Here is a 19,802-nt window from a genome sequence, read left to right on the forward strand (position 1 = left end):
CTTTGGGCTTAAGACTGAGTCTGAAATCTTATTACATCACCTCTTTAGTGGCAGGTTAGCAACATCAGGGAAACAATTAAAGCAAATGGCCCACTTAGGGCTGACAGCTGACCCTCCTTCCAGCTGGCAGCACTTAGACGGGTCAGGGCCCCCCAGGGAAGGGGGACCCATTCAGCCACAGGCAGTTCTTCACATTCTGACTTCTCCAAGAGCAGTGCACTTCACACAGATGGAATTAACCCTGAAGGAAACACGAAGACTGCCACTTGTTTCTCCCCAAAGCAAATCATAGCTATTTGGCCCTTGTCCAAGGACTGGAAAAAAATCTGTCCAAGTACTTTTTCTGATAGCTGATATTTATTTAACAAAGGAACTAAAATTTTTCTGTGTGCTTGGATTTGAATGTTTAAGAAATATTTGATTAGAGAACCTCCTATCATTACTTAAATAATGGGAAAGGTAGCTCAAAAAGGGGAATTCAAGACAATTTTTAAAACTTTTGCTATACTTTGGCTTCCTTCTGGCCAAGTGCTACTTGCATTATTGTTTATCTATCTATCTATCTATCTATCTATCTATCTATCTATCTATCATCTATCATCTATTTATCTATCTATCCATCTGTGTATCTTTCTTCCATGTACAAGTATCTACCCATCTATCTGTCTTGGATGTAGGAATTAAATGAGGAGTTTTCAAATTTCTAGTGAGTTGCTTCACTCACATTTTTACTAATATATTTAAAGTTCTCAGCTAAGTGAAACTGAGTATTTAATGCTTTTGGTAACATGAAAGGGAGTTGAGAGCGGGGAAAGAGAGGAGGGGAACACAGATGGGTTAATTGACACAAGTAGACTGTCTTTATTCCTGAACATGAGAGAAAATGCTTTCCATGCATCTATTATTTTCCTGCTTCAAACTTAGTTGAGACTGCAGATAAATATAGAAATCACATTTGAACATAGGAAATGCTTTCTGATAACAAAAACACATTCTTTTCTCTCTCTCTCTCTCTCTCTCTCACACACACACAAACACACACACACACACACACACACACACACACACACACACACACAGGGATCTTCTGCCCACAGCTCAGAAGAGAGTCAGAGGCTCTTCTGCAAACACGTGTTGGAGGTACTGGTGCCCTGGAAGGGGAGGGGCTGTTCTCAAGAGTAGAGGGTACACTGGCAGGGTATGTTTTGCTTGGTCGGTTGAAACCTAATTTATGGAGTTGGGTTTCTTTCAAAATTTTAAATCCATCATAACAGCCAGGCTATGGAGGAGAAATTAATGGATTCCAACGTTGTTCCAAACATTTTAATTTATTTTCATTCAAATGGAGAAAAATTGGAAAACAAATTAGTCTTGTACTGTCAAATTGTAATGGAGCAAAGAATATGATGCTATATTGTTTAATTCTGAAAGAAAACCCTGAAGGAGTCGAACATTGAAACTAAGCTAGGTACCAAGTGCTTTATTAGTCCATCCTAGGGCTACAAATATCATATTTTACTATGTAAACATCATATGGCTGACTAAGGAAAATATGGACTATGAGTTGTATAATATTTAAAGTAGTTTTGAGTGCCATAGCTTAAAAAAGATATTACGGTAATCAGTTATCATAGAGTAAGACATCTCATAGTTTTGATTCCTTGTATAAGTTTTTCCTTTGTAGCATAGTTCTGTGGCATTATTCTTTGATTTTTAGTAGTCAATAATAAATTTGGCACAAAATGTTCAGAGAACTTTAGGAGTTATTTTAGGATATATTTTACCATCAAATTTACTCACAGTCTTTTCCATAGAAAGAAATATCTTCCACTCTAAGAAACTATATATCTAATAGCAGGACATTTTTCTTCACCTTACTTAAAAATCATACAGCATATCTTACTTCAGGTGAGTCTAAATTTTCTAAAAAATTTCAGAAATCTTAGAAACATGTAAACATTTTAGAAGTATAGACATATTTCTAAGCGTATCCTCTTTAATTAGATCTCATCTTTTTATTCCCCTTGATATGAATAGAGCCCCATTCTAATAAAACAAACAACAACAAAAAATACAGAGCTCTTTGGGCTATATTTAGACATCAGAAATTTGAGTCTGCTTGTTTTCTAAAGATTATATTGATGTAGTCTCAGATATACTTTCAACGAGAGTCATAAATCGGCCCAGAAAACTGTATACTGTAAGGCAGGATGTGGGAGAGAAATCCCTGTCCTGTGAATTTGTTATATCAGAACAAGGGCTGGAGGCAAAGGAAAAAGTGTAGCAAAGGGGTAACAGGTGCTTGGACCTGGAGAAATTCCTGTCAACCACCAGGGCCTTAGGAAGGACAGGAGACGCTCTGTTTCCTGTGGGGTCATGTATTATCAGGTCAGTACCTATTCTGGGTGACTGCCTGCTGTCCAGTGGTCTGAACAGGAACCTCTCCCATCAGATGCAATGACAAGCTCCATGCTTAAATGTGCCATTATGAAATTTTATACTATCCTTATGTCATCTCTTCAGTAGGTATCATCATCAGGTGGTCTGTATAATAAAAACCACTTTTGAGTGTTACAGAATGCCATAGGCTGTTAAGTTATGAGGGGCCCGATTGCCCCCTGCCAGCAGCATAACTCTCAACACCGGAGTTTGGTGAAAAGAAAAAGGATTGTTTATTTTAAGATTATGCAGATTTAGATCTGTGGAGTTCCCAGCTTCCTTGCAAAGAAAGCATGGATCTCTCCTCTACCTCTGCAATACCGCGTGATTCTCTTTCTCACCCTTTCTCTTTGTAAACTGCCTAATTCTCCTCCTTTGCCAGCTGCATGGAACTCTCTTCTTCCTCTTCTTTTTTCTTCCTCTCTGCTTCCTCTCTGCTTCCTCTTTGCTTCCTCTCTGCTTCCTTTCTGCTTCCTCTCTAAATGCCTGCTGCCCTCTCCTTAAATACCGGCCTGTGGCCTGTGACGCAGTAGGCATGGTAACTGGTTCTGACCATTCACAGAAACTTCCAAAGGCCTTGCTTATTCACTGCTCATTATGTATTCCTTGGAGCTGTGGAAGAACTGAAGCCATTTACATAATTAAGACCCTAGTTGCTAGCCATAGATATGCAAAGGCATCTTGAAAGCTGTTTCTCCTTCCTCCATCCTCCAAACCACAGGCTCTGGGGTTTTCTGGGGGACCCCATTCTGTAACATGAGGACTCAAGAAAACCATGTTATTCTAAAGTCAATCTCTTGAGCAGATTTTCTTCCAGACATGTCAAAGGAAGAAGGCTGCTGATACATTCCAGAGATGACTGGCAAGTCAACACTAATGCTCTGAATGTTTTTTTTCCAACGAGAAGAAGAAAAATATCTTATCATACAGAAATTTGAAGACTTAGAACAAAAGGTCATGCATTATTATCAGCTCCTGTGCAAGACCTGACCTTTGATGACCAGAGTCCTGAGAAATATGGAGCAGGTGTCAGAGCTGGAGCCTGACGGCGAGTTGAGGAATCTCTTGCACAGTCTCAGGAAAGAGGAAGGAAAACTTGCTGAGACCGGAGAAGGTGCTCAGGTAAAATGGTGCTGGGGAGTAAACATGGAAGACAGTCTGGTTTTCTTTTGACCAGCAAGCACCATTGGCATATTTTGCACCAACACATTTCTTATTTCAGACTGAAACATCCAGGCCAGTGGTTTTAACTGAAGTGATTCTAGCCCTCCCTCTTGCCATCCTCTGGGCTGAGATAATGGGAATGTATGAAAACACCTTGGAGAATACAGTTGTTACTGGCACCTAGTGAGTGGGGGCCTGGGATGCAGCTGCACACTGTCCATGGACACTCCCACCACAGAGAGTTTTCTGAGCTGAAATGTTAATAAGGTTGAGATTGAGAAAACATAGTCTAAGCTATTTGGAAAAAAATGGATCTGATATCTTAGATTTATTTATAAATTTTTGCATGTGTATAAGAAATTAAATAATTTTACATGCATAACATAGAACTATATATTATGTAAAATTATACATTTATGTAATATGTAACTATTATGTAAAATTATATTTATATAAACAGAAATATATTGATATATATGCACATTTATATTAAATATATATATGGCATGTAATTATAGATATATGTAAGGTATAAGTTTATATATATGTATATAAAAAGGAAAAGCAATACTGGATTATAAAGCTAAAGGTATTGATTTGCAGAAAATGATGGTGGCAATGATGTTAGTGTGTCTAGCTCTATAGGACCTCAGACATCCCTGTAAGCCTCAGTTTCCTCATCTGTAACTTAAAAAAATAATATCTAGTTAACAGTTTCCAAGGGCATTAAATAATATAAACACTCATCTTAGTGTTTTGTGCATACATAATAAGCCCTAAATAAATATTGGCTATTACATACATAATAAGCCCTAAATAAATATTGGCTACAATGTTTTTAACATTGTACCTGAGTTACTACATGGAAGTGAACTTAACCTCAGAGGGAGTCACAAAAATAATATATTAACATTGGATCTTTGGGTTGATTAAAATAAAATAAAATTCTCAATAAGAGTAAGCCCTCATCACAAACTGTAAAGTGAGCAAAGGTAGTGTCTGTTGAGGGAATTTTGCCTGGAGAAGGCAGGAGAGGTTATTGAATATGAGCCTCTCATGGTGTGGGAGAACCCACTTCCCGTGGTAACAGATGGAGATTTGGGGGAAGGATAGCCTGTGAGCCTGCTGAATAACCACAAAACTCATGCTCACCATTGAGTAATCCTTCCTAGCTCACGTTCACTGTGAAGTAAGTCACTTCTTGAGCACGTCTAGGGACAGGGAACATACCTGTGTGAGAAGTCTTATTTCTCCCCAGTTGTCTTGGCAGAGTTTAAAATTTAAACATGGTCTTATGGAACTTTCTTGGCCATGACTTGTACAGTAATGTTCTCAGAAGCAAACTAATTGTCCTGGCTGGCTGAACTATTGGCTATGCTTTCATTTGGATCTTTTTGCCAGCAGATGAGAAAGAATGCACAGGAACCACAGACCTTCCAGTCACTGTCTGGAACAGGACCTACTGTAGCTGACTCAGCTGAGCCTTGCACAGCAAACACTGTGTGAGCTTGGATACCCGGCTGCCAGATGATTCAGGGGTGCAACCATGTAAATTTTCACATGGAAAGGAGTCAGGGTCTGCATGAAAAGGGGCATGTACACCACACACATAGTGGGATCACCTCTTTCTATCCACTGTTATTGGAATTCTTGAGGGTTAGTTTTATTTTTCCTAGGATCCCAGATGATGCTCCCAAACCAGAACCATATGATGATGTTCCTAATTTTAACAGGAATGACACACAGCTCTCACAGAAGTTCCCTGTCCACTGACAGAGCAGAAGTCACCAATGAGATTGAGCATGAAAGTTCCTCTGAAGAATCTTGAAGTGCTTGGCCACTGAGGTCCTTCAGGTTCTGTTTACCTGGATAATCTCTAAGTCACACTCTTTAGATAGATAGATAAGACAGATGGATGGATGGATGGACATTGCTGATCTACACTTCAGTCCCAGGACTCCCACCTAAGGCTCTTGTCGACAACTCTTCTAGGACCTGGAATAAGGCCTCTTCCATTCCCAGAAAACCACATTTCTTTCAGTAGCTATGGTCCTGCCAATTCCTGGAATTCTGTTTTAAAATGCCAATGCTGTCTTTGGGAAAGCAGGTATATGTGGGAAGAAAATCTCTCAATCACTCAAAGGTAGTTATGGAAGGAAAAGTATGACATTAATTTTTAAAACCTTCACCCAAATATATATTTATTGATTTTAGAGAGAGAGGAAGGGAGAGAGAAAAAAACATCAGTCAGTTGCCTCCCGCATGTGCCCCAACCAGGGATCAAACCCACAACCTAGGTATGTGCCCTTACTGGGAATCGAACCTGTAACCTTTTGGTGTATGAGACAACCACTCCAACTAACTGAGTCACTCAGCCAGGGCTATGACCTCAAGTTTTTATAAAGCAATACCATGGTTAGGTTTTCCACGTTGATAACATAACAAAGATCCTGTGGAATAGCAGAGCAGAAATCCCCAGCAAAGAATAAAAATCAGATTAGACAAGAATGACGCACAACCTGAAAAAAAAGGGAACACAATCTTCTCTATGTGGTGCCCGGGACCTCGCCTGTTTTGTTACCAATGAACATCGTTTTCCTGGAAGGGGCCTAAAATTGACAGTGGTACTGGGTCCGCAGCCCTGCATCTGTGTGTGTCTTAGTGTTTTCCCAGAGAAAGTCAATTCCACACAGAGCAGGACACATCCTGCTTATTTTATAATAAAGGCGAAGTTCCAGATTCAGTGAATAATTGTTTTTTATTTTTCCTGTGAAAGAAATTTGCCCTAAAAAGAACAGGATTTTCTAACACTTTGTGTGAATAAAAGAACACCCGTTACCTAAAAAGCAGACATCACATCTACTAGTATGGAGCCACACAGCTTCCTTCAGGCAATTAAATCTCCCTGACAGGCCTAGAAGGTGAGGGGAGGTTCCCTGTCACAGGGGAGGGCTGGCTTGGTGCCCCACTCAGGTCTCTGGGTCTGAGAGCTAGCTGGTCCTGATGCTATGCCAACACTGTCTCTGTCACAGCAGAGCTGTTTCCAACAGCAAAGTATATTCAGGAAATATGGGCTTGTGCTGGTTACCCAGGAGGATGATAAAAAAAAAAATGAAAAAAAAAAAAAAAAAACAGATGCTCATTGCTGCTCAGTTCTGCCTTTATTGAAGCTATCCATTTTCATTATTTCAATCAATGGTGTTACTGGGTGTATTCTCTGGAAATGTAAGCAAAAAGGATGATGTAGAAAATCTGATAAATGAGTAAAAGGGGATGAACAGAGAACCTCATGTTTTGCTGGCATAAGAACAGGGACATCAGTGAGGATTTCTCCTGCTCCTCATATCCTCACTAGCTTGTGCTGGCCAGTTTGCTGTGCATGATTACCTGAGACAGGTGTCACATCAGCACACAGGTGTCACATCTGCACAAAGGTATCACATCGGCACCAGTCTCTGAATTCTCTGCACAGCCAGCTTCTGGCCTCGAAATAGCAGAAGTGGGCAGGCAGTCCCTCTCAAGCAGGGGACCTCTGGCCAGCTTTCTCCCTTTTGCAACTTGAGTACCCGTATGTGTAAACTGAGAATAATAATGCCTATGTTCAATGCATTTTTATAGGAAATAAGTGTAGATTTTCTTCCCATTTCTAGATTTACCTTTATGCCACAGATAGATGAACATTTCTAGAGCACCTATTTTGTCATATTCTTTTCCTGCTCAAAAACATCAAGGCTCCCAGATATGACTTGGAAGAAAGGATGCAGTCTATGTGCAAACATATCATTTCTTTCTGCCCCATATCCTTGAATCTCCCTACCCCCATTCTTTCTGGGGCTGTGTAATTCTGTGTGACTTATTTCTGCCCACCTGAAGAGAAGGCTCACATTGGGCTGCCCTCGTGTCCTCTGGGTGCAGGGGGACCAGACACTGCCTCCTTTTTCCTGTGGTCCTTCCTCAGACACCAGACCCAGGATGCACGTGTAGCTACAAGATGGTGTCTAGATGCAAATCTCAGGTTGAACACACCTCAGTGCCTGGATGACAGAGCTAATGTTTCATGAGTTTTCCTTCTGATCCCTCTCCAAGATAACATAATTGAGATAATGGGTGAGTTAAAAAAATAAGAGGGGTTTTTGGTTTTATTTTTCAAATATGTTCTAGATAACTCTCAGAATGATAAGGTGTTCTCACGCACTTGCGGCACATTGAAGGCCAGGGGATGTGGTTAATCATGATGAGCTACAAAGAATGTGACCAGCAGTTGGGGCAGGGGTGGGTCTGTCATCTCCATGTATCTACCTCTGAGCTCACACCACTTTTCCAAAATAGTTTTATGCTTCATCAAGGAATCTGAGCTTAATTATTAGCATTAAGAAAAATACTGAAGGCTAGTGATGATTGGTTTCTTCTTCTTCAAACTGCACTAACACATCCACATTTGTTTTTTGGAGTGCATGTTTAGGAGTAAGGATCTGTCTAATATTTGGGATTCAGAGAAGTTAACTTTTTAATCTGAGCCAAAGGCTTCTGGTGACTTTCAAGTTCCCTGAATCTTCTGATTTTCATTCTGGGTCAAAACCACAGCTCCATGTGCAGTTGAAGTGGCATTTTCTCCCATCTGCTACTTCTGCATTTAGTATCAAGTCTTTCTTTGGTAAGATGCATGGCTGTGGGATGAGCAGGGACATCAGTGTTTGCCTCTCCCTCGGGAAGAGTTCCCCCAAATGAACTAGGGTCCATCTAGGCAGAAGTCACAGGTGAAGCCTTGCTCCTCCGAGTGCCAATCCAGGCTACCTAGAAACATCAAGAAGCTGGACTTAGCTTGATACAGGAAATGAAAAACGGAAGTGACCACATTAGAGCAGAACTGAAAGTCTGCAAGTAAAAATTGCAGATCCTTAATCACAACCTTTCCTCTGCACAAGCTGTATAAAAACACGCCATTCTGTAAGAGACCTTTTTTTTTTTTTTTAATTTCAAGAGCGCTTTAGTCATCTTGGTTTCTGTCTCTGGATTGATTTAGATTTAACTCAGAGAGTAGCAAAATAGTAAAACCACCGTGTTTCCCTGCTCTGCACACCAGAAGGATATTTCTCCACCAAGGAGCCTGATTTGAGGACTTTTCCTCCAACTTAACTGAGCTTGGTCAGCTTGATCTTCTCTCCTGGCAATTTGAGAAAGTGGGAAAGTACCTCAAACCCTAACTTTTTGTTTCATTTCTAAACCAAATACTTTTTTAAAAGGTAAATCGAGATAAAGCCATCATTGACTCTGTGGAAAAGAATGTCGGCAAAAAAAAAAGGACAAAAATAATAAGTTGGACATGTTTATTAAAAATTAAAGACTGAATGGGCTGCACAAAAGATTGTAAGCCAAGGTCATCTCTGCCCCAGTTGTTAAAGCCTTTTATCCATTGGGGTCTTGCCTTTGACTCACTGAATCAGCAGTTAGGAAACAGAAGGACATATAGACAAACAACTTGCAATTCCTCAGGAGTCTAACTTTTGATCCATATCCACTTTGTAAAGCCTTTCTGCACTTTGGATAAAAAGGAACTGACCGTTACCAGCCTTCAGGATTCTTTTTAATGCTAATAATTAAGCTCAAATTCCTTACAAGTTACACTGAGCTCCAGCATTAATTCTTGGGAAACATTTGGAGAGCTCATACCATCAACTTGCATATGACCTTTCTTCCAACCTCCTCATCAGAACCTATTGTTGAGGCAAAAGTTGTTCGTTCATTTGTTTTTCGGAACACAGCAAGTTAGAGGGACTTCAAAGGAGAAGAAAGAAACTTACAAACCTGGGCTCTTATGTTATGAACACACCCTGTGAAATATTAGCATGCCAATATATTTTAATGAGCATTCATTATTTACTGGACATAAGCCCACATATGCAATACTGCAATACTACCCTTAAATTTGTTTATAGATTTTATTGTTTTTCATGGGAGGTGATTTAAGGAAGTGCATTCCTTCAAGCCTGTCATGTCATTCATGCCTTAGCAGAAGCACCTGTGGCAATCAGCAGGCCTAAAGCCTGAGAATTCTTAGGCATGTCACAAACTGACTGGAAAATAAGGATAACAACAGTTTCTTCATTGCACTAACTATGGGGATAAAATAACATTTGTGAATGCTATGTAAACTGATATAAGATTACCCGAACAAACTAGTCATTCTGAAATAAATTATCCTAGTCGGTAGTCACCAGTAAGGTGAACATGCCATCTTTGCCTCTTCTGCATCTACAGTGCCCTGGCCCACAGGATTCTAAAGCATTAAATTGAGTCTACAACAGCGTGGTGTGCAAGTCATACTGTGACCTTGGTTTGTAATTGAAGCAAATGTACCACAGTCTACTTACCAACTTCTTAAACAATCTTTCCCAGCTGTTCCTTTCTCTGACCCTAGAAAAACTTAAATGCCCCACATTTGAAAGAAAGAGGACTTAATATCTACCAAATGCTTATTTTGTATAATTCCCACAGAGTTTTGCAAGGAAGGTAATTGTCCTTTCTTCACAGATGTCTCACTGAAGGCTCAGCGAGTTTGAGTGAATCGCCCATAGCCACACAGCTCAGACGTGCAGACAGGACTAGAACTCCGCTCTCAAACCTGCCTCATTCTTTACCCCAGGCCACTTCCCACGGTATAAGTCATCACCCAACAATCCAGTTTTTTGAGGCCACACCTTGCATTTCTTCAGGGAGTCTTACCTGGGTCCTTCCTTTTACTACAAGGTTAAGAGGTGTGGTTCCTTTTGTGTACATGCCCAAAAGATTAAGTCCTGGTGAAATGTGTCAGGCTGCCATTCCAGGCTTGATAGATTTTCCCAGAACGTTTATGAATGGCCCAGGAAAGTACAAATTCTTGTTCAGCTGCACCACCCTAGGTGTCTGTCTTCTGAGTCCAGGGCCATCTGTAGGTACAAGCCCAGGAGAACTGAGTCACCACAGCCTTCCTCCACTGGCCTATAGAGAGAGCTGCTCCTCAATAAAAGCTTGCTCCTCATGAGCCTGACCGATTACTCTACAGTTCTGAAGAATCATGGGCAGTTTAGCCAAATAAATATCTGGATGATGGTCTGGCTTGTAGTTTGGTGACATTAGCATGCTTGGGCCTCAAAGACTGCTATTATGAAACAGGGACAATAATTTCCACTCACAAGATTTGGGGGAGAATAAAATACCATATGCAATGTGTATTGGGGGGGGGGGGTGTACAACATTCAGTCCATAACAATATAAAATATAAGGAGTAGCAATGGGGATCAGGCTGATGAAGGTGAGGGCTGACTCCATAGCAATTCACTCTCCACACCCTCCCTCCACGCAAGGTCACAGGAGCTTTGATGACTATAATTCAGTAAGAAACAGGTAGAACTGGGAGCCAGAAAGCCTAGGTTCTGGTCTCAGCTCTGACACTAATATTATGGTCTTACTACCTACAATTAGATAACATTCGTACTTCAGACACAGGAGCCTGATGGCACCGGAAAGAACAGGCAGAGAAAAGAAAGCCACAGAGCTGAAATTGGTCCAGGGCTGAAAGCAACCTGTGGAGTCGGATGTTTTCATGAGTCTAAGTTCTGGGGAGGCTAGATACAATGTTGAAAGAGCTCCAGGTGCCTAGCTCTAAGATATCATTGCTCAGGATTGAACTGAAAAGGGAAGCAGAATATTCAGTCTACTAGGGGTTGAGCACTTGCCAAGAAGCAAATTCCTCCCCTCCAGGCTCTCCCAGAAGAGACATACTGGGTGGAGACCTAAGAGGTTGACGTCCCAACCTCCATTTTAACAGCAGATGATGGATGCTCCCAAAGTTCAAGTGGCTTCAGAGGTGAGAAGCCTTCAGAACTGGCATTTGAGCCCTGGTGTGTTGGACTCTAAAGTACATCCATCTCTAATCCAAGGCTGGTACAGAGACTTGCCCCCAAGGCCACTGGATTTGGTCTGTCACTCATTTCACTACAGTTGCAGAGATGGGATAGAGAAATGGGTAGCCACTGTGGGCCGCTGTGCTGGCAGGGGATGTGGAAACAAAAGGGTAATTTCCCTAAAGTAATGATTCACCTGTTAGTTTTATAGGTGCAAGCATTGCTTGTGATCTGCGAATGCCAAATAATTTTACTCTTTTTTTGTGACTGTTGCTGTTGTTACCTGTAGGGGAGGGATGGAGGAGTCTGGTTGCTATTCTGCTGCCCTTGTGTCTGAGACCATGTTGCATCCAATGTTTCCTCCATCGTTGGACCACAATGGACACAAACCTTCATAATGACAATATTCAGTGTAGACAACACTGTCTGTACTCCCAAGTTATGCAAATAAAAATGGACCTAACCATTTCAAAGCAAGGTGGTCACCTATCAATTCAACTAAGGTTTATTAATGTCAGATTCTTGGTAAGTTTTCCTCTGCCAGCAATACTTGTCCTCTTTATAAAGAAAAAATCTCTCTGTAGAGAACCAGTAATAGAAATTATGACATCATTAAGCAAAGATGAATATTATCTTCACGACATGCATATACAATGTTGGAACCCGTGACAGCTTCTCCCCATGAGGTTGGAAGAAGAGGGCCTCTTGTATGACCAATGTTACATCCTAATTTCTGTCTGTCATTTTTTAGGATAACTTGCTGGAGCTGGATGGCAAAGTACAGGTGTGTTCGACACACAGTTGGAGGCTGTGGTCATACTGAGAGCGACAGCGGCCTCTGAAAGTGCTACTACTGACTTCCCCAAGTTGTTTCTATATCTCAAAGTCCTCTGGACCCACCTAACAATTAACAATTTTATGAGAGTATTTAAAAATTACTTCTTCAGTTTTACATAGAAGAAGTTACAATAAGAATCTGAATCTTAGTGAGTTCTGACATACATCACCCACCTTGGATCCAGATCCCAGGCTAGCTTCTTCCGTATATTATTTCTCATCCTAACAACAGCTCAGCACATTGTGACCGATGAGAAGCTGAAGCAGAGGGAGGTAGGAAAGCAGCAACATGTAAGAACTAAGCACAATTCCAGCAGCCAAAGGCGTTTTTTTCGTGCCATTGCTCCTGAGACCTGCACCATAGGGATGTCAGAAGACAGGCATTTCTATGGCAGGAAGTGGAGCTTCTTGGCCTGAGTCACTGAGCCAGCGGTGGACATGGCCTGGCGGGGGACCAGGCCTTCAGGCCCTGGCACGTTTCATTTGTTGCTGTAATCTCCTGAAAGGACATTTCCCTGTGACTGGTCACAAAAATCAATTGAATGGAAAAGAGTTGCTAAAGGGAATGCGGGCATGTGAGAAAAGCTTCTAGGCAAGGGGCTTGAGACTAAAACAAGCTGCCTCTGAGTTAACCACTTGGAGAAAAGTAGATTGAGGTCTCTTGGTACCAGGGGCTGTATCTGGACATTCACATAAGTCTTTTATTTAATATTTGCAGCAACCATCCGAAGGAATCCTAATATAGAAACAAGAACAGACTCGGAGCTTCAGCAGCCATCCCTGCTTCTTTCAGTTGCATGAGGGAGAGATGTGAACTCATTTTTTGTTTCAAACACTCACTGAATCGTGCTTCCTTTAACTGGAAGATGACTGTACGCACTTTGTAATGTCCTGCCTAAAAAGAGAACATGATAAGCAATGACAGCTTAGTCACCCATTTGACCTTGAAGAAAAGGACACCACTCTGATTGAATGCAGTAAATCAACATCAACTGGCTTTGAGTAGAATGTAGAAAAAGGTTGTGAGAAGTAAGGCCTGGGATTGCAGACATTTTAACTAGTCACCTGGGAACCCCACATTTATTCCTCATGTGCAAAAGAATCACATTCAGAATTAAAGGGGTTTTGCGTTTGGTTTGGAAGTACTGTGTCAAAACAGTTGATTATTTAACTTTAATGACAAGAACAGAACATGCTCTCATAAAGTTTCACTTTCATTTCCCTGAGAAGCTCTGTTCAGTCATGTGGCCTTTTCTGGAGCATTCAATGCATCTGTAGGGGGGAAAGGCCTTTTAATTAGTACAAAGTTGAAAAAAAGACAATTCACATGGGTGATGTTGTCCCAATGTAGATGGTTCTCGCTAACATTGTACTATTCGGAACCCAGCTGACAGGTGTATGGATTTTCTTGATCATTTTCCTGATTTTCAAACACTTCTCATTGGATAACTTTTCAATCTAAGGTGAAAGGGAAGAAGGAAAGAATAAAACACAAAATGGGTAACTGGCCTTTCTTAAGCCCCTCCAGGCGAAAGATCTACCCAAGAAGTACAATATTTTGGATCCAATGAGTTGTTGGCTTTTATTTAGATGTTATCTTTAGAGATCCAGGCTGTTGGCACAAGAAGTAAAGTAGCAACAGGCAGTCATTCGTTCATTCACTCTTGGAACAGGCATTTCTATGACACCCATGCTAGAAGCTGAGCAGTCTGAGATGCAAACTATATGTACACAATTCTTAGCCCAAAGGGACTCCACCTCCAGGAAGCCAGAGAGAAAGATAAGGAAGCCTAAAGAAAATGCAGGTTATCCGGACTGAGGAAGAGCAGAGGACACCCCAGGAGGGACCATGGAGCTGACTCACAGGCACTTCCACCCATTTGGAAATGCGTTACCACTGGGAAGGATGTGCCAGACATTCCTTCACAACGATTCAACCACCTCATAGCAGAAATGAAAACAAATCTATTTGTATGTTGCTCAGATCCATCCTGGGCATTTGGTGGTGGAAACTCCAACACTGGTGCAGTAGTAAGGGCATGGATCTGCCAGTTATTCTGCAGGGAGAATTCCTGACAGCCATGAAATGCTCTGTGACCAGAGTGGATGGCCCTGGTGGCACATTATGAGATCTAATGAAACAAGTCAGAGGGGCGATGAGGGCGGTGGTGAGGAGCTATGGGTGCACACAAAACATATACACATATCATCATCATTGTCAAAACTAGGAAGCAGTCAGGAGCACTGACTTGATACAGACGATGTGATCTGTGCATGAGGGCCACGTGCACACAAGCTTTGCTTTGAAATGACTTGCTCTCTAGCCATGAGTTACAAGTGAAAAATAAAATCACGAACAATAAAAGAAAGTAGCAAGCAAAGGACAGAAGCACAGGGCAGGAGACTCCCATGGCTGGTGAGGCTGGGGAGGCTGGCATGGGTCGCTAGGGAAGCTGATGGAAAAAGTCAGTATGTAAGCTAACTTCTGAAGACAAGTGTCCAGATTCAATGAGACCATTTTACAAGCAAATAATAGCAACACAAAAAAACAAAACAAAACAAAAAAAAAAAAAAAAAAAAAACACCCTATAAAACAAAAAAAAAACTTCTGCAAATATGTGACATTTTATTTTCACTCAGGACAATGAAGGCATAGAATGCATGTTCATGGAAGCACGTAAGAACAAGGGGTGGTGAAAATAATAAACAATCAAACAAATGAAGAAAATAAACCAACAAGTGTATGTGAATATAAGCATAGGAATTTTAATTGTGTAGAGCCTATTGCATGCATATAATCTATTTATCAGAAAGAATATCATAAATCCAATAACGCAGTCATTCCTGGGGACCATGATTAGACATTTGTCCAGCTCAGTCCCCTAATTCAGGAGAACTGGACCCATCTCCAAATATGTAGCTGTTCATGAAAACTGCAGTTAACAGTCGGGACTTTGGAGTTCTTTGTCATTTGTTAAAAACCCTGTGAATTCAACTTATTGAATCTGTTGGTCAGTTCAGTTTTGCCATTGGTCAGTGTGTTTATGGCTTTGAAAGGGAAGTGTTTTACTCAAAGATTTGCAGAACTTCCTTCCTGTGAGATTTCAGTAGCACATCCAGTGTTGCGAGAGGAAACAACTTTATTGATCATAAAAACACAGCATAAAGTCTCAACTTGTCCTTTACTTAATTTACAAAAATCGTGTTGTGGAAAATATATATGAGTGAATGTTTTCTAATCCTACTTTTTAATTCTATTTTTTAAAAATTTCAAACAGAAGAACAAGAATTATTTTCCTGATGGGGAAATATATACCCAGCACACAATGAAATAATGACCAACTATTGATTCTTGAATACCTTATCTCCAATCTTCCAACGGTCCCCAAGGGGTTCCCATTGTCCCCATTTTGGAGAAGAGAAAAACAATGTTCAAAGGATTGAAGTCACCATCACAAAGCCAGGAATCAGTGAATCCTCTATTCATAAGTTCCATGTGGGAAGGCTCCCCAGAACATAATAGTTAAATGCCTTGTCTTGACAAATATAAATCTTAGAATTTCCTTTAAAAAACAGTAATTATGAGATTGCATTACTATTAAACATTTCCAAGGGAACTCACAGCTTAAAGAAAAGGCTATGAGATGCTTGGGCAGCAACTTCCCCATGTTCTTGTACAGTTGTCAGGCTTCTAGGTGCTACTCCAGCTGGGCGCTAGAACACAGCACTTTGGAAAGAAATATTCTGGATTACTTAAATGCAGGAAGCTCAAGGGGTGGGTCATGATTGATCCAGGGTGAACTAGAAGCTGCTGGCACTCTTTCCTCTCTTAAGCACCATAAACATTTCTCATCAGAATGAGACTAGAGCCTGTTCTGATAGTTCCACCCTGTTGACAGACTGGAAGTTTGAGTGTGCGGCATCACAAACTGGAGAAGCTCACAGATAGGTGGTATGTCCCCTAGAACCATCCTCATGTGCTGCTCTTCCCCTCAGCACAGGCTCCAGTCATCCTTCCTGATACACCTCTCTCTGTTCATGCCATTTAGATCTGAGGGATATTGCTGGGGGCAACCTCAGAACTGCTGCACTTTCAGTGGCCTCTTGCACCCCAGAGTCCTTCAGTATCTCCGTTACCTTACCATTGTCTTGATAGGATGTAAGGACAGATAGATATTTAAAATTGGAATATCATGGTTCAATATTTTAAATCTGTAGCAAACATGAATGTTTTCTTTAATTTATTTTAACTAAGTGATTTATGTATCTCAATTTTGTCCAAAGGCAATTTTACCATGAAGACTGAGATTTTTACACTTAAAATACATATATACATGTGTCATAGTGAGGAGGCTTGCTCAGGCTTTTGAGCTTGTGAATGAATGATCTGTTTTGGGAAGGATGGTAAGTGGTACAAGTGAAGATGGGCGCGAAAAGGCAGAATTTTTTTTACATTCCGTCTGAAAGGGACCATAAGGCACACTGCCATCTCTCCTATCCCACTTTGCCACCACGTTTTCATCTCCTCACCAGCACAAACAGAAAAATGACACTGGGCAATGTCACCTGTTTTTACACTGAGCTAATTGATAATGCCAGTGCATGTCATTGCCTATCTTGCGCATCTGCAGGGAAGTCTTACACAACTCACACGAAATGTGGTAATGTGAAACTTAAGCAATGGAGGGGAACAGAGCTATGCTTAGCTGATAAATGCAAGTCATAGGTAAATGTGTGGACGTCTAGCAAGCACAGGCTTCAGAAAAAGCTGATATGTGGCATGGTACACGGGTATCCATTATCTAAGCAGCTAAGCCTTTTAAAAAGTTCACAACCGTTTGTTCATGGCAGCTCTGAATTGGGGGCTCTTAATTTAAGGAACAATCCTTGATCACATTTTCTTTTCTTTTTTTTTTCTTTTGGCATGAGTTATGTACAGGGAAGTCAGTGGAAGGTTTAGCCATCTTTTTGAAGAGGGACTCCGTGACTGTGGGCATTCTAGTTAAATCTGTCTATTATCGAAAACTCTGAGGTGATTGCTCAGCCCAGTGTGGTTCCTATCAGGACATGTGCTACCCAGATTTCTTCTCCTCTTTGTCTTTTTTCATTCACAGTCATTTAGAGAATTCTCATTAAAATTACTTAGAGTGAAAGAGAACATGTTATAAAATAAATCTAGTTAAATACACTTCGTTGTATTGCCTCATTTGGGTGATGCATGCACCTAATTTTCCTCTTTGTGTCTTAACTACATACATTAGGTGATGCCTGCCAATTAATGCAGGATGTCACATTCCCAATTGTGTTCTCTATCTTCTTAAACATTAAAAATAAATACATGCCATCTGTCTCATATCTTGAAAGCAATTCAAAATGGTTACTTTGTTTGCTTAGGATTACAGCACAGTTTATAGCTTTAGTGCTCCTGAATTGTAAGGAAGTTCTGCCTCCGTTTCATAAATGTAACTTTATTCTAAGGTGAATTCGACAGGAGTAGAAGTCTCTTGTGGGAACTTGGGTGAGACAGAAAGCAGTGTTAAGTGGTGATTAAAACCTTGGTCTTTTCTTTGGCATTTGAGAGTGCTGAACTGAATGATTGCCTGCAGCTTCCCCAGGAAGGCAGCCTAACTTCCTGAGGCCTCACTATTCCTCATCTGCAAAATGGGGATAGCATTTACCGTGTGGTGTTCTATAGAACACACACAGATATGACATATTGCCTACTCAATTCCTGGTTAAGGCACAAGAAGTAGTAGATACCATCATCTTCCACTTTTGGGAAACAATTTATTGGGGAAGGAGGGTTGTTAAAAAATAGCTCATGGTGCCAGAAGGTTAGAACCTAAAAAAGGAGTTACATATGAAAGCTATGCTTTCTCCACAGCAACCACAATACAAAGGTAAACAGCTTGGCTCTAGTCACCTCCACGGCTGCTGGAGCACATGGCTCAGCCTGAACGTGTGGATAAGATTGGTAAATTGGAGGAATTTGAGACACTTGGATCGCAATGGCTACAATGGCACTTTTCAAAGAGGTTTATTTATTTGTTTGTTTTTGAAATAAAATAATGGCATGTTGTAAAGCACCAAGTGCCTGAATAACTAACTACAATTAAAGCGGCAAAGGGCGATTTGAGCATGTTCTGTTTTCTGTTCTAAGAGCAATTTTCTCAATAATACTTTCTACTGCAGTAAAAGAGAAAGTTTTCTAGATTTGAGCCATGTATCTGTGGATGGTAAACCTATGATTTGAAGTCCACCCTATACACACAGACTACAGAATTTCAGTGCTATATTAAATGCTAGATGCATGTGACCTAGCTGAAAATATCTCAGCAATAAAAAAACGGAGGTCCATCATAGCTCAACAAATTGTACAAGAGCTTACAGCAACTAGTTAGAAGGGGAATGTTTCCTTGTTTGAGCTAGATTTTAAAAGAATTTGTAAGCAGACTGAAATTTTTGATACTTCTATAAATACGCTGGGTTTACAGCTGATTCCTTGCACAACAGTTCTCCTAAGAACCTTATTTGAACACAACTGAGCTGTTCAGCACAGTCTGCACATGACAAAGTGGTCAAGTCTTACCAGTAGCCGACAGTGCATTATCAAGCCTTTATTTAGCCGTACAGTCAGGGCAATCCAACTATTAGTCATCCTGACATGTGTTTCAGAACAACACACCCATGAGTTCTGGCCAAATTTCATCTGCTTCCTCCACCCTCCCACACCGCAACTCCTCCCAAATTGCTGATATTTTTACTGCAGTTCTAGAAAGAAAGTCACTTGACATTCCTAATCTGGGGACGCACTTAAAATTCCCCTCCCAAGTTATAAAATTAAAAGCACTAGTGTAAAGTCTGCACATCCAGCAAAACAAAGGTCTGCTATGAAGAGAAGTCATAAGCACTTAAAGCAACTGAAATGTGAGAACTTCCTCACATTAAGGACATTAAGAAGCTTTCCCATGGAAATTTCCACGATCCCATATCCCCTTCTAGAAAGCACACATTGCTTTTAACCTATCACTACTGAGCTTAATATGACCTGAAAATGGACTTGCAGATAAACTAATGCTGCTAATTATGCAGTAAAACTGAGACCAAGATCTAACACTACTCACATGAAACCCTTCTAAAAAACCAAAAGTGGACTATTTATTTTCAGACTCTACATTGAATGTATCCCATTGGCCCTTAAAAGAAAGGATGTTAAATTACCTGGTGGTCATGTAAATAATCTTTCTCCCTTGTTTTACTGGTCTAACCAAAGAAGGCACGTAAGGGTAGGCTGGAGAAATCCAGGACAGCTTTTGGGCCTGTCCCTCCTGTCATTTTTGCCTTCCTCCGTGACATCTCAGCCAGGTGCGTGGGCCAGGTCCGAGAAGGCTGGCCCTGATTTAACTGCTTAACTGGAACAGGGCTGCTGGAGCATGAGGAAGGGAAAGGAGGCATTCACGTTTGTCATTGTGCAGATGC

This window comes from Furipterus horrens, unplaced genomic scaffold (assembly GCF_987537825.1).
Source record: "Furipterus horrens unplaced genomic scaffold, mFurHor1.1.pri manual_scaffold_2, whole genome shotgun sequence".
In the NCBI taxonomy this organism is placed as follows: domain Eukaryota; kingdom Metazoa; phylum Chordata; class Mammalia; order Chiroptera; family Furipteridae; genus Furipterus; species Furipterus horrens.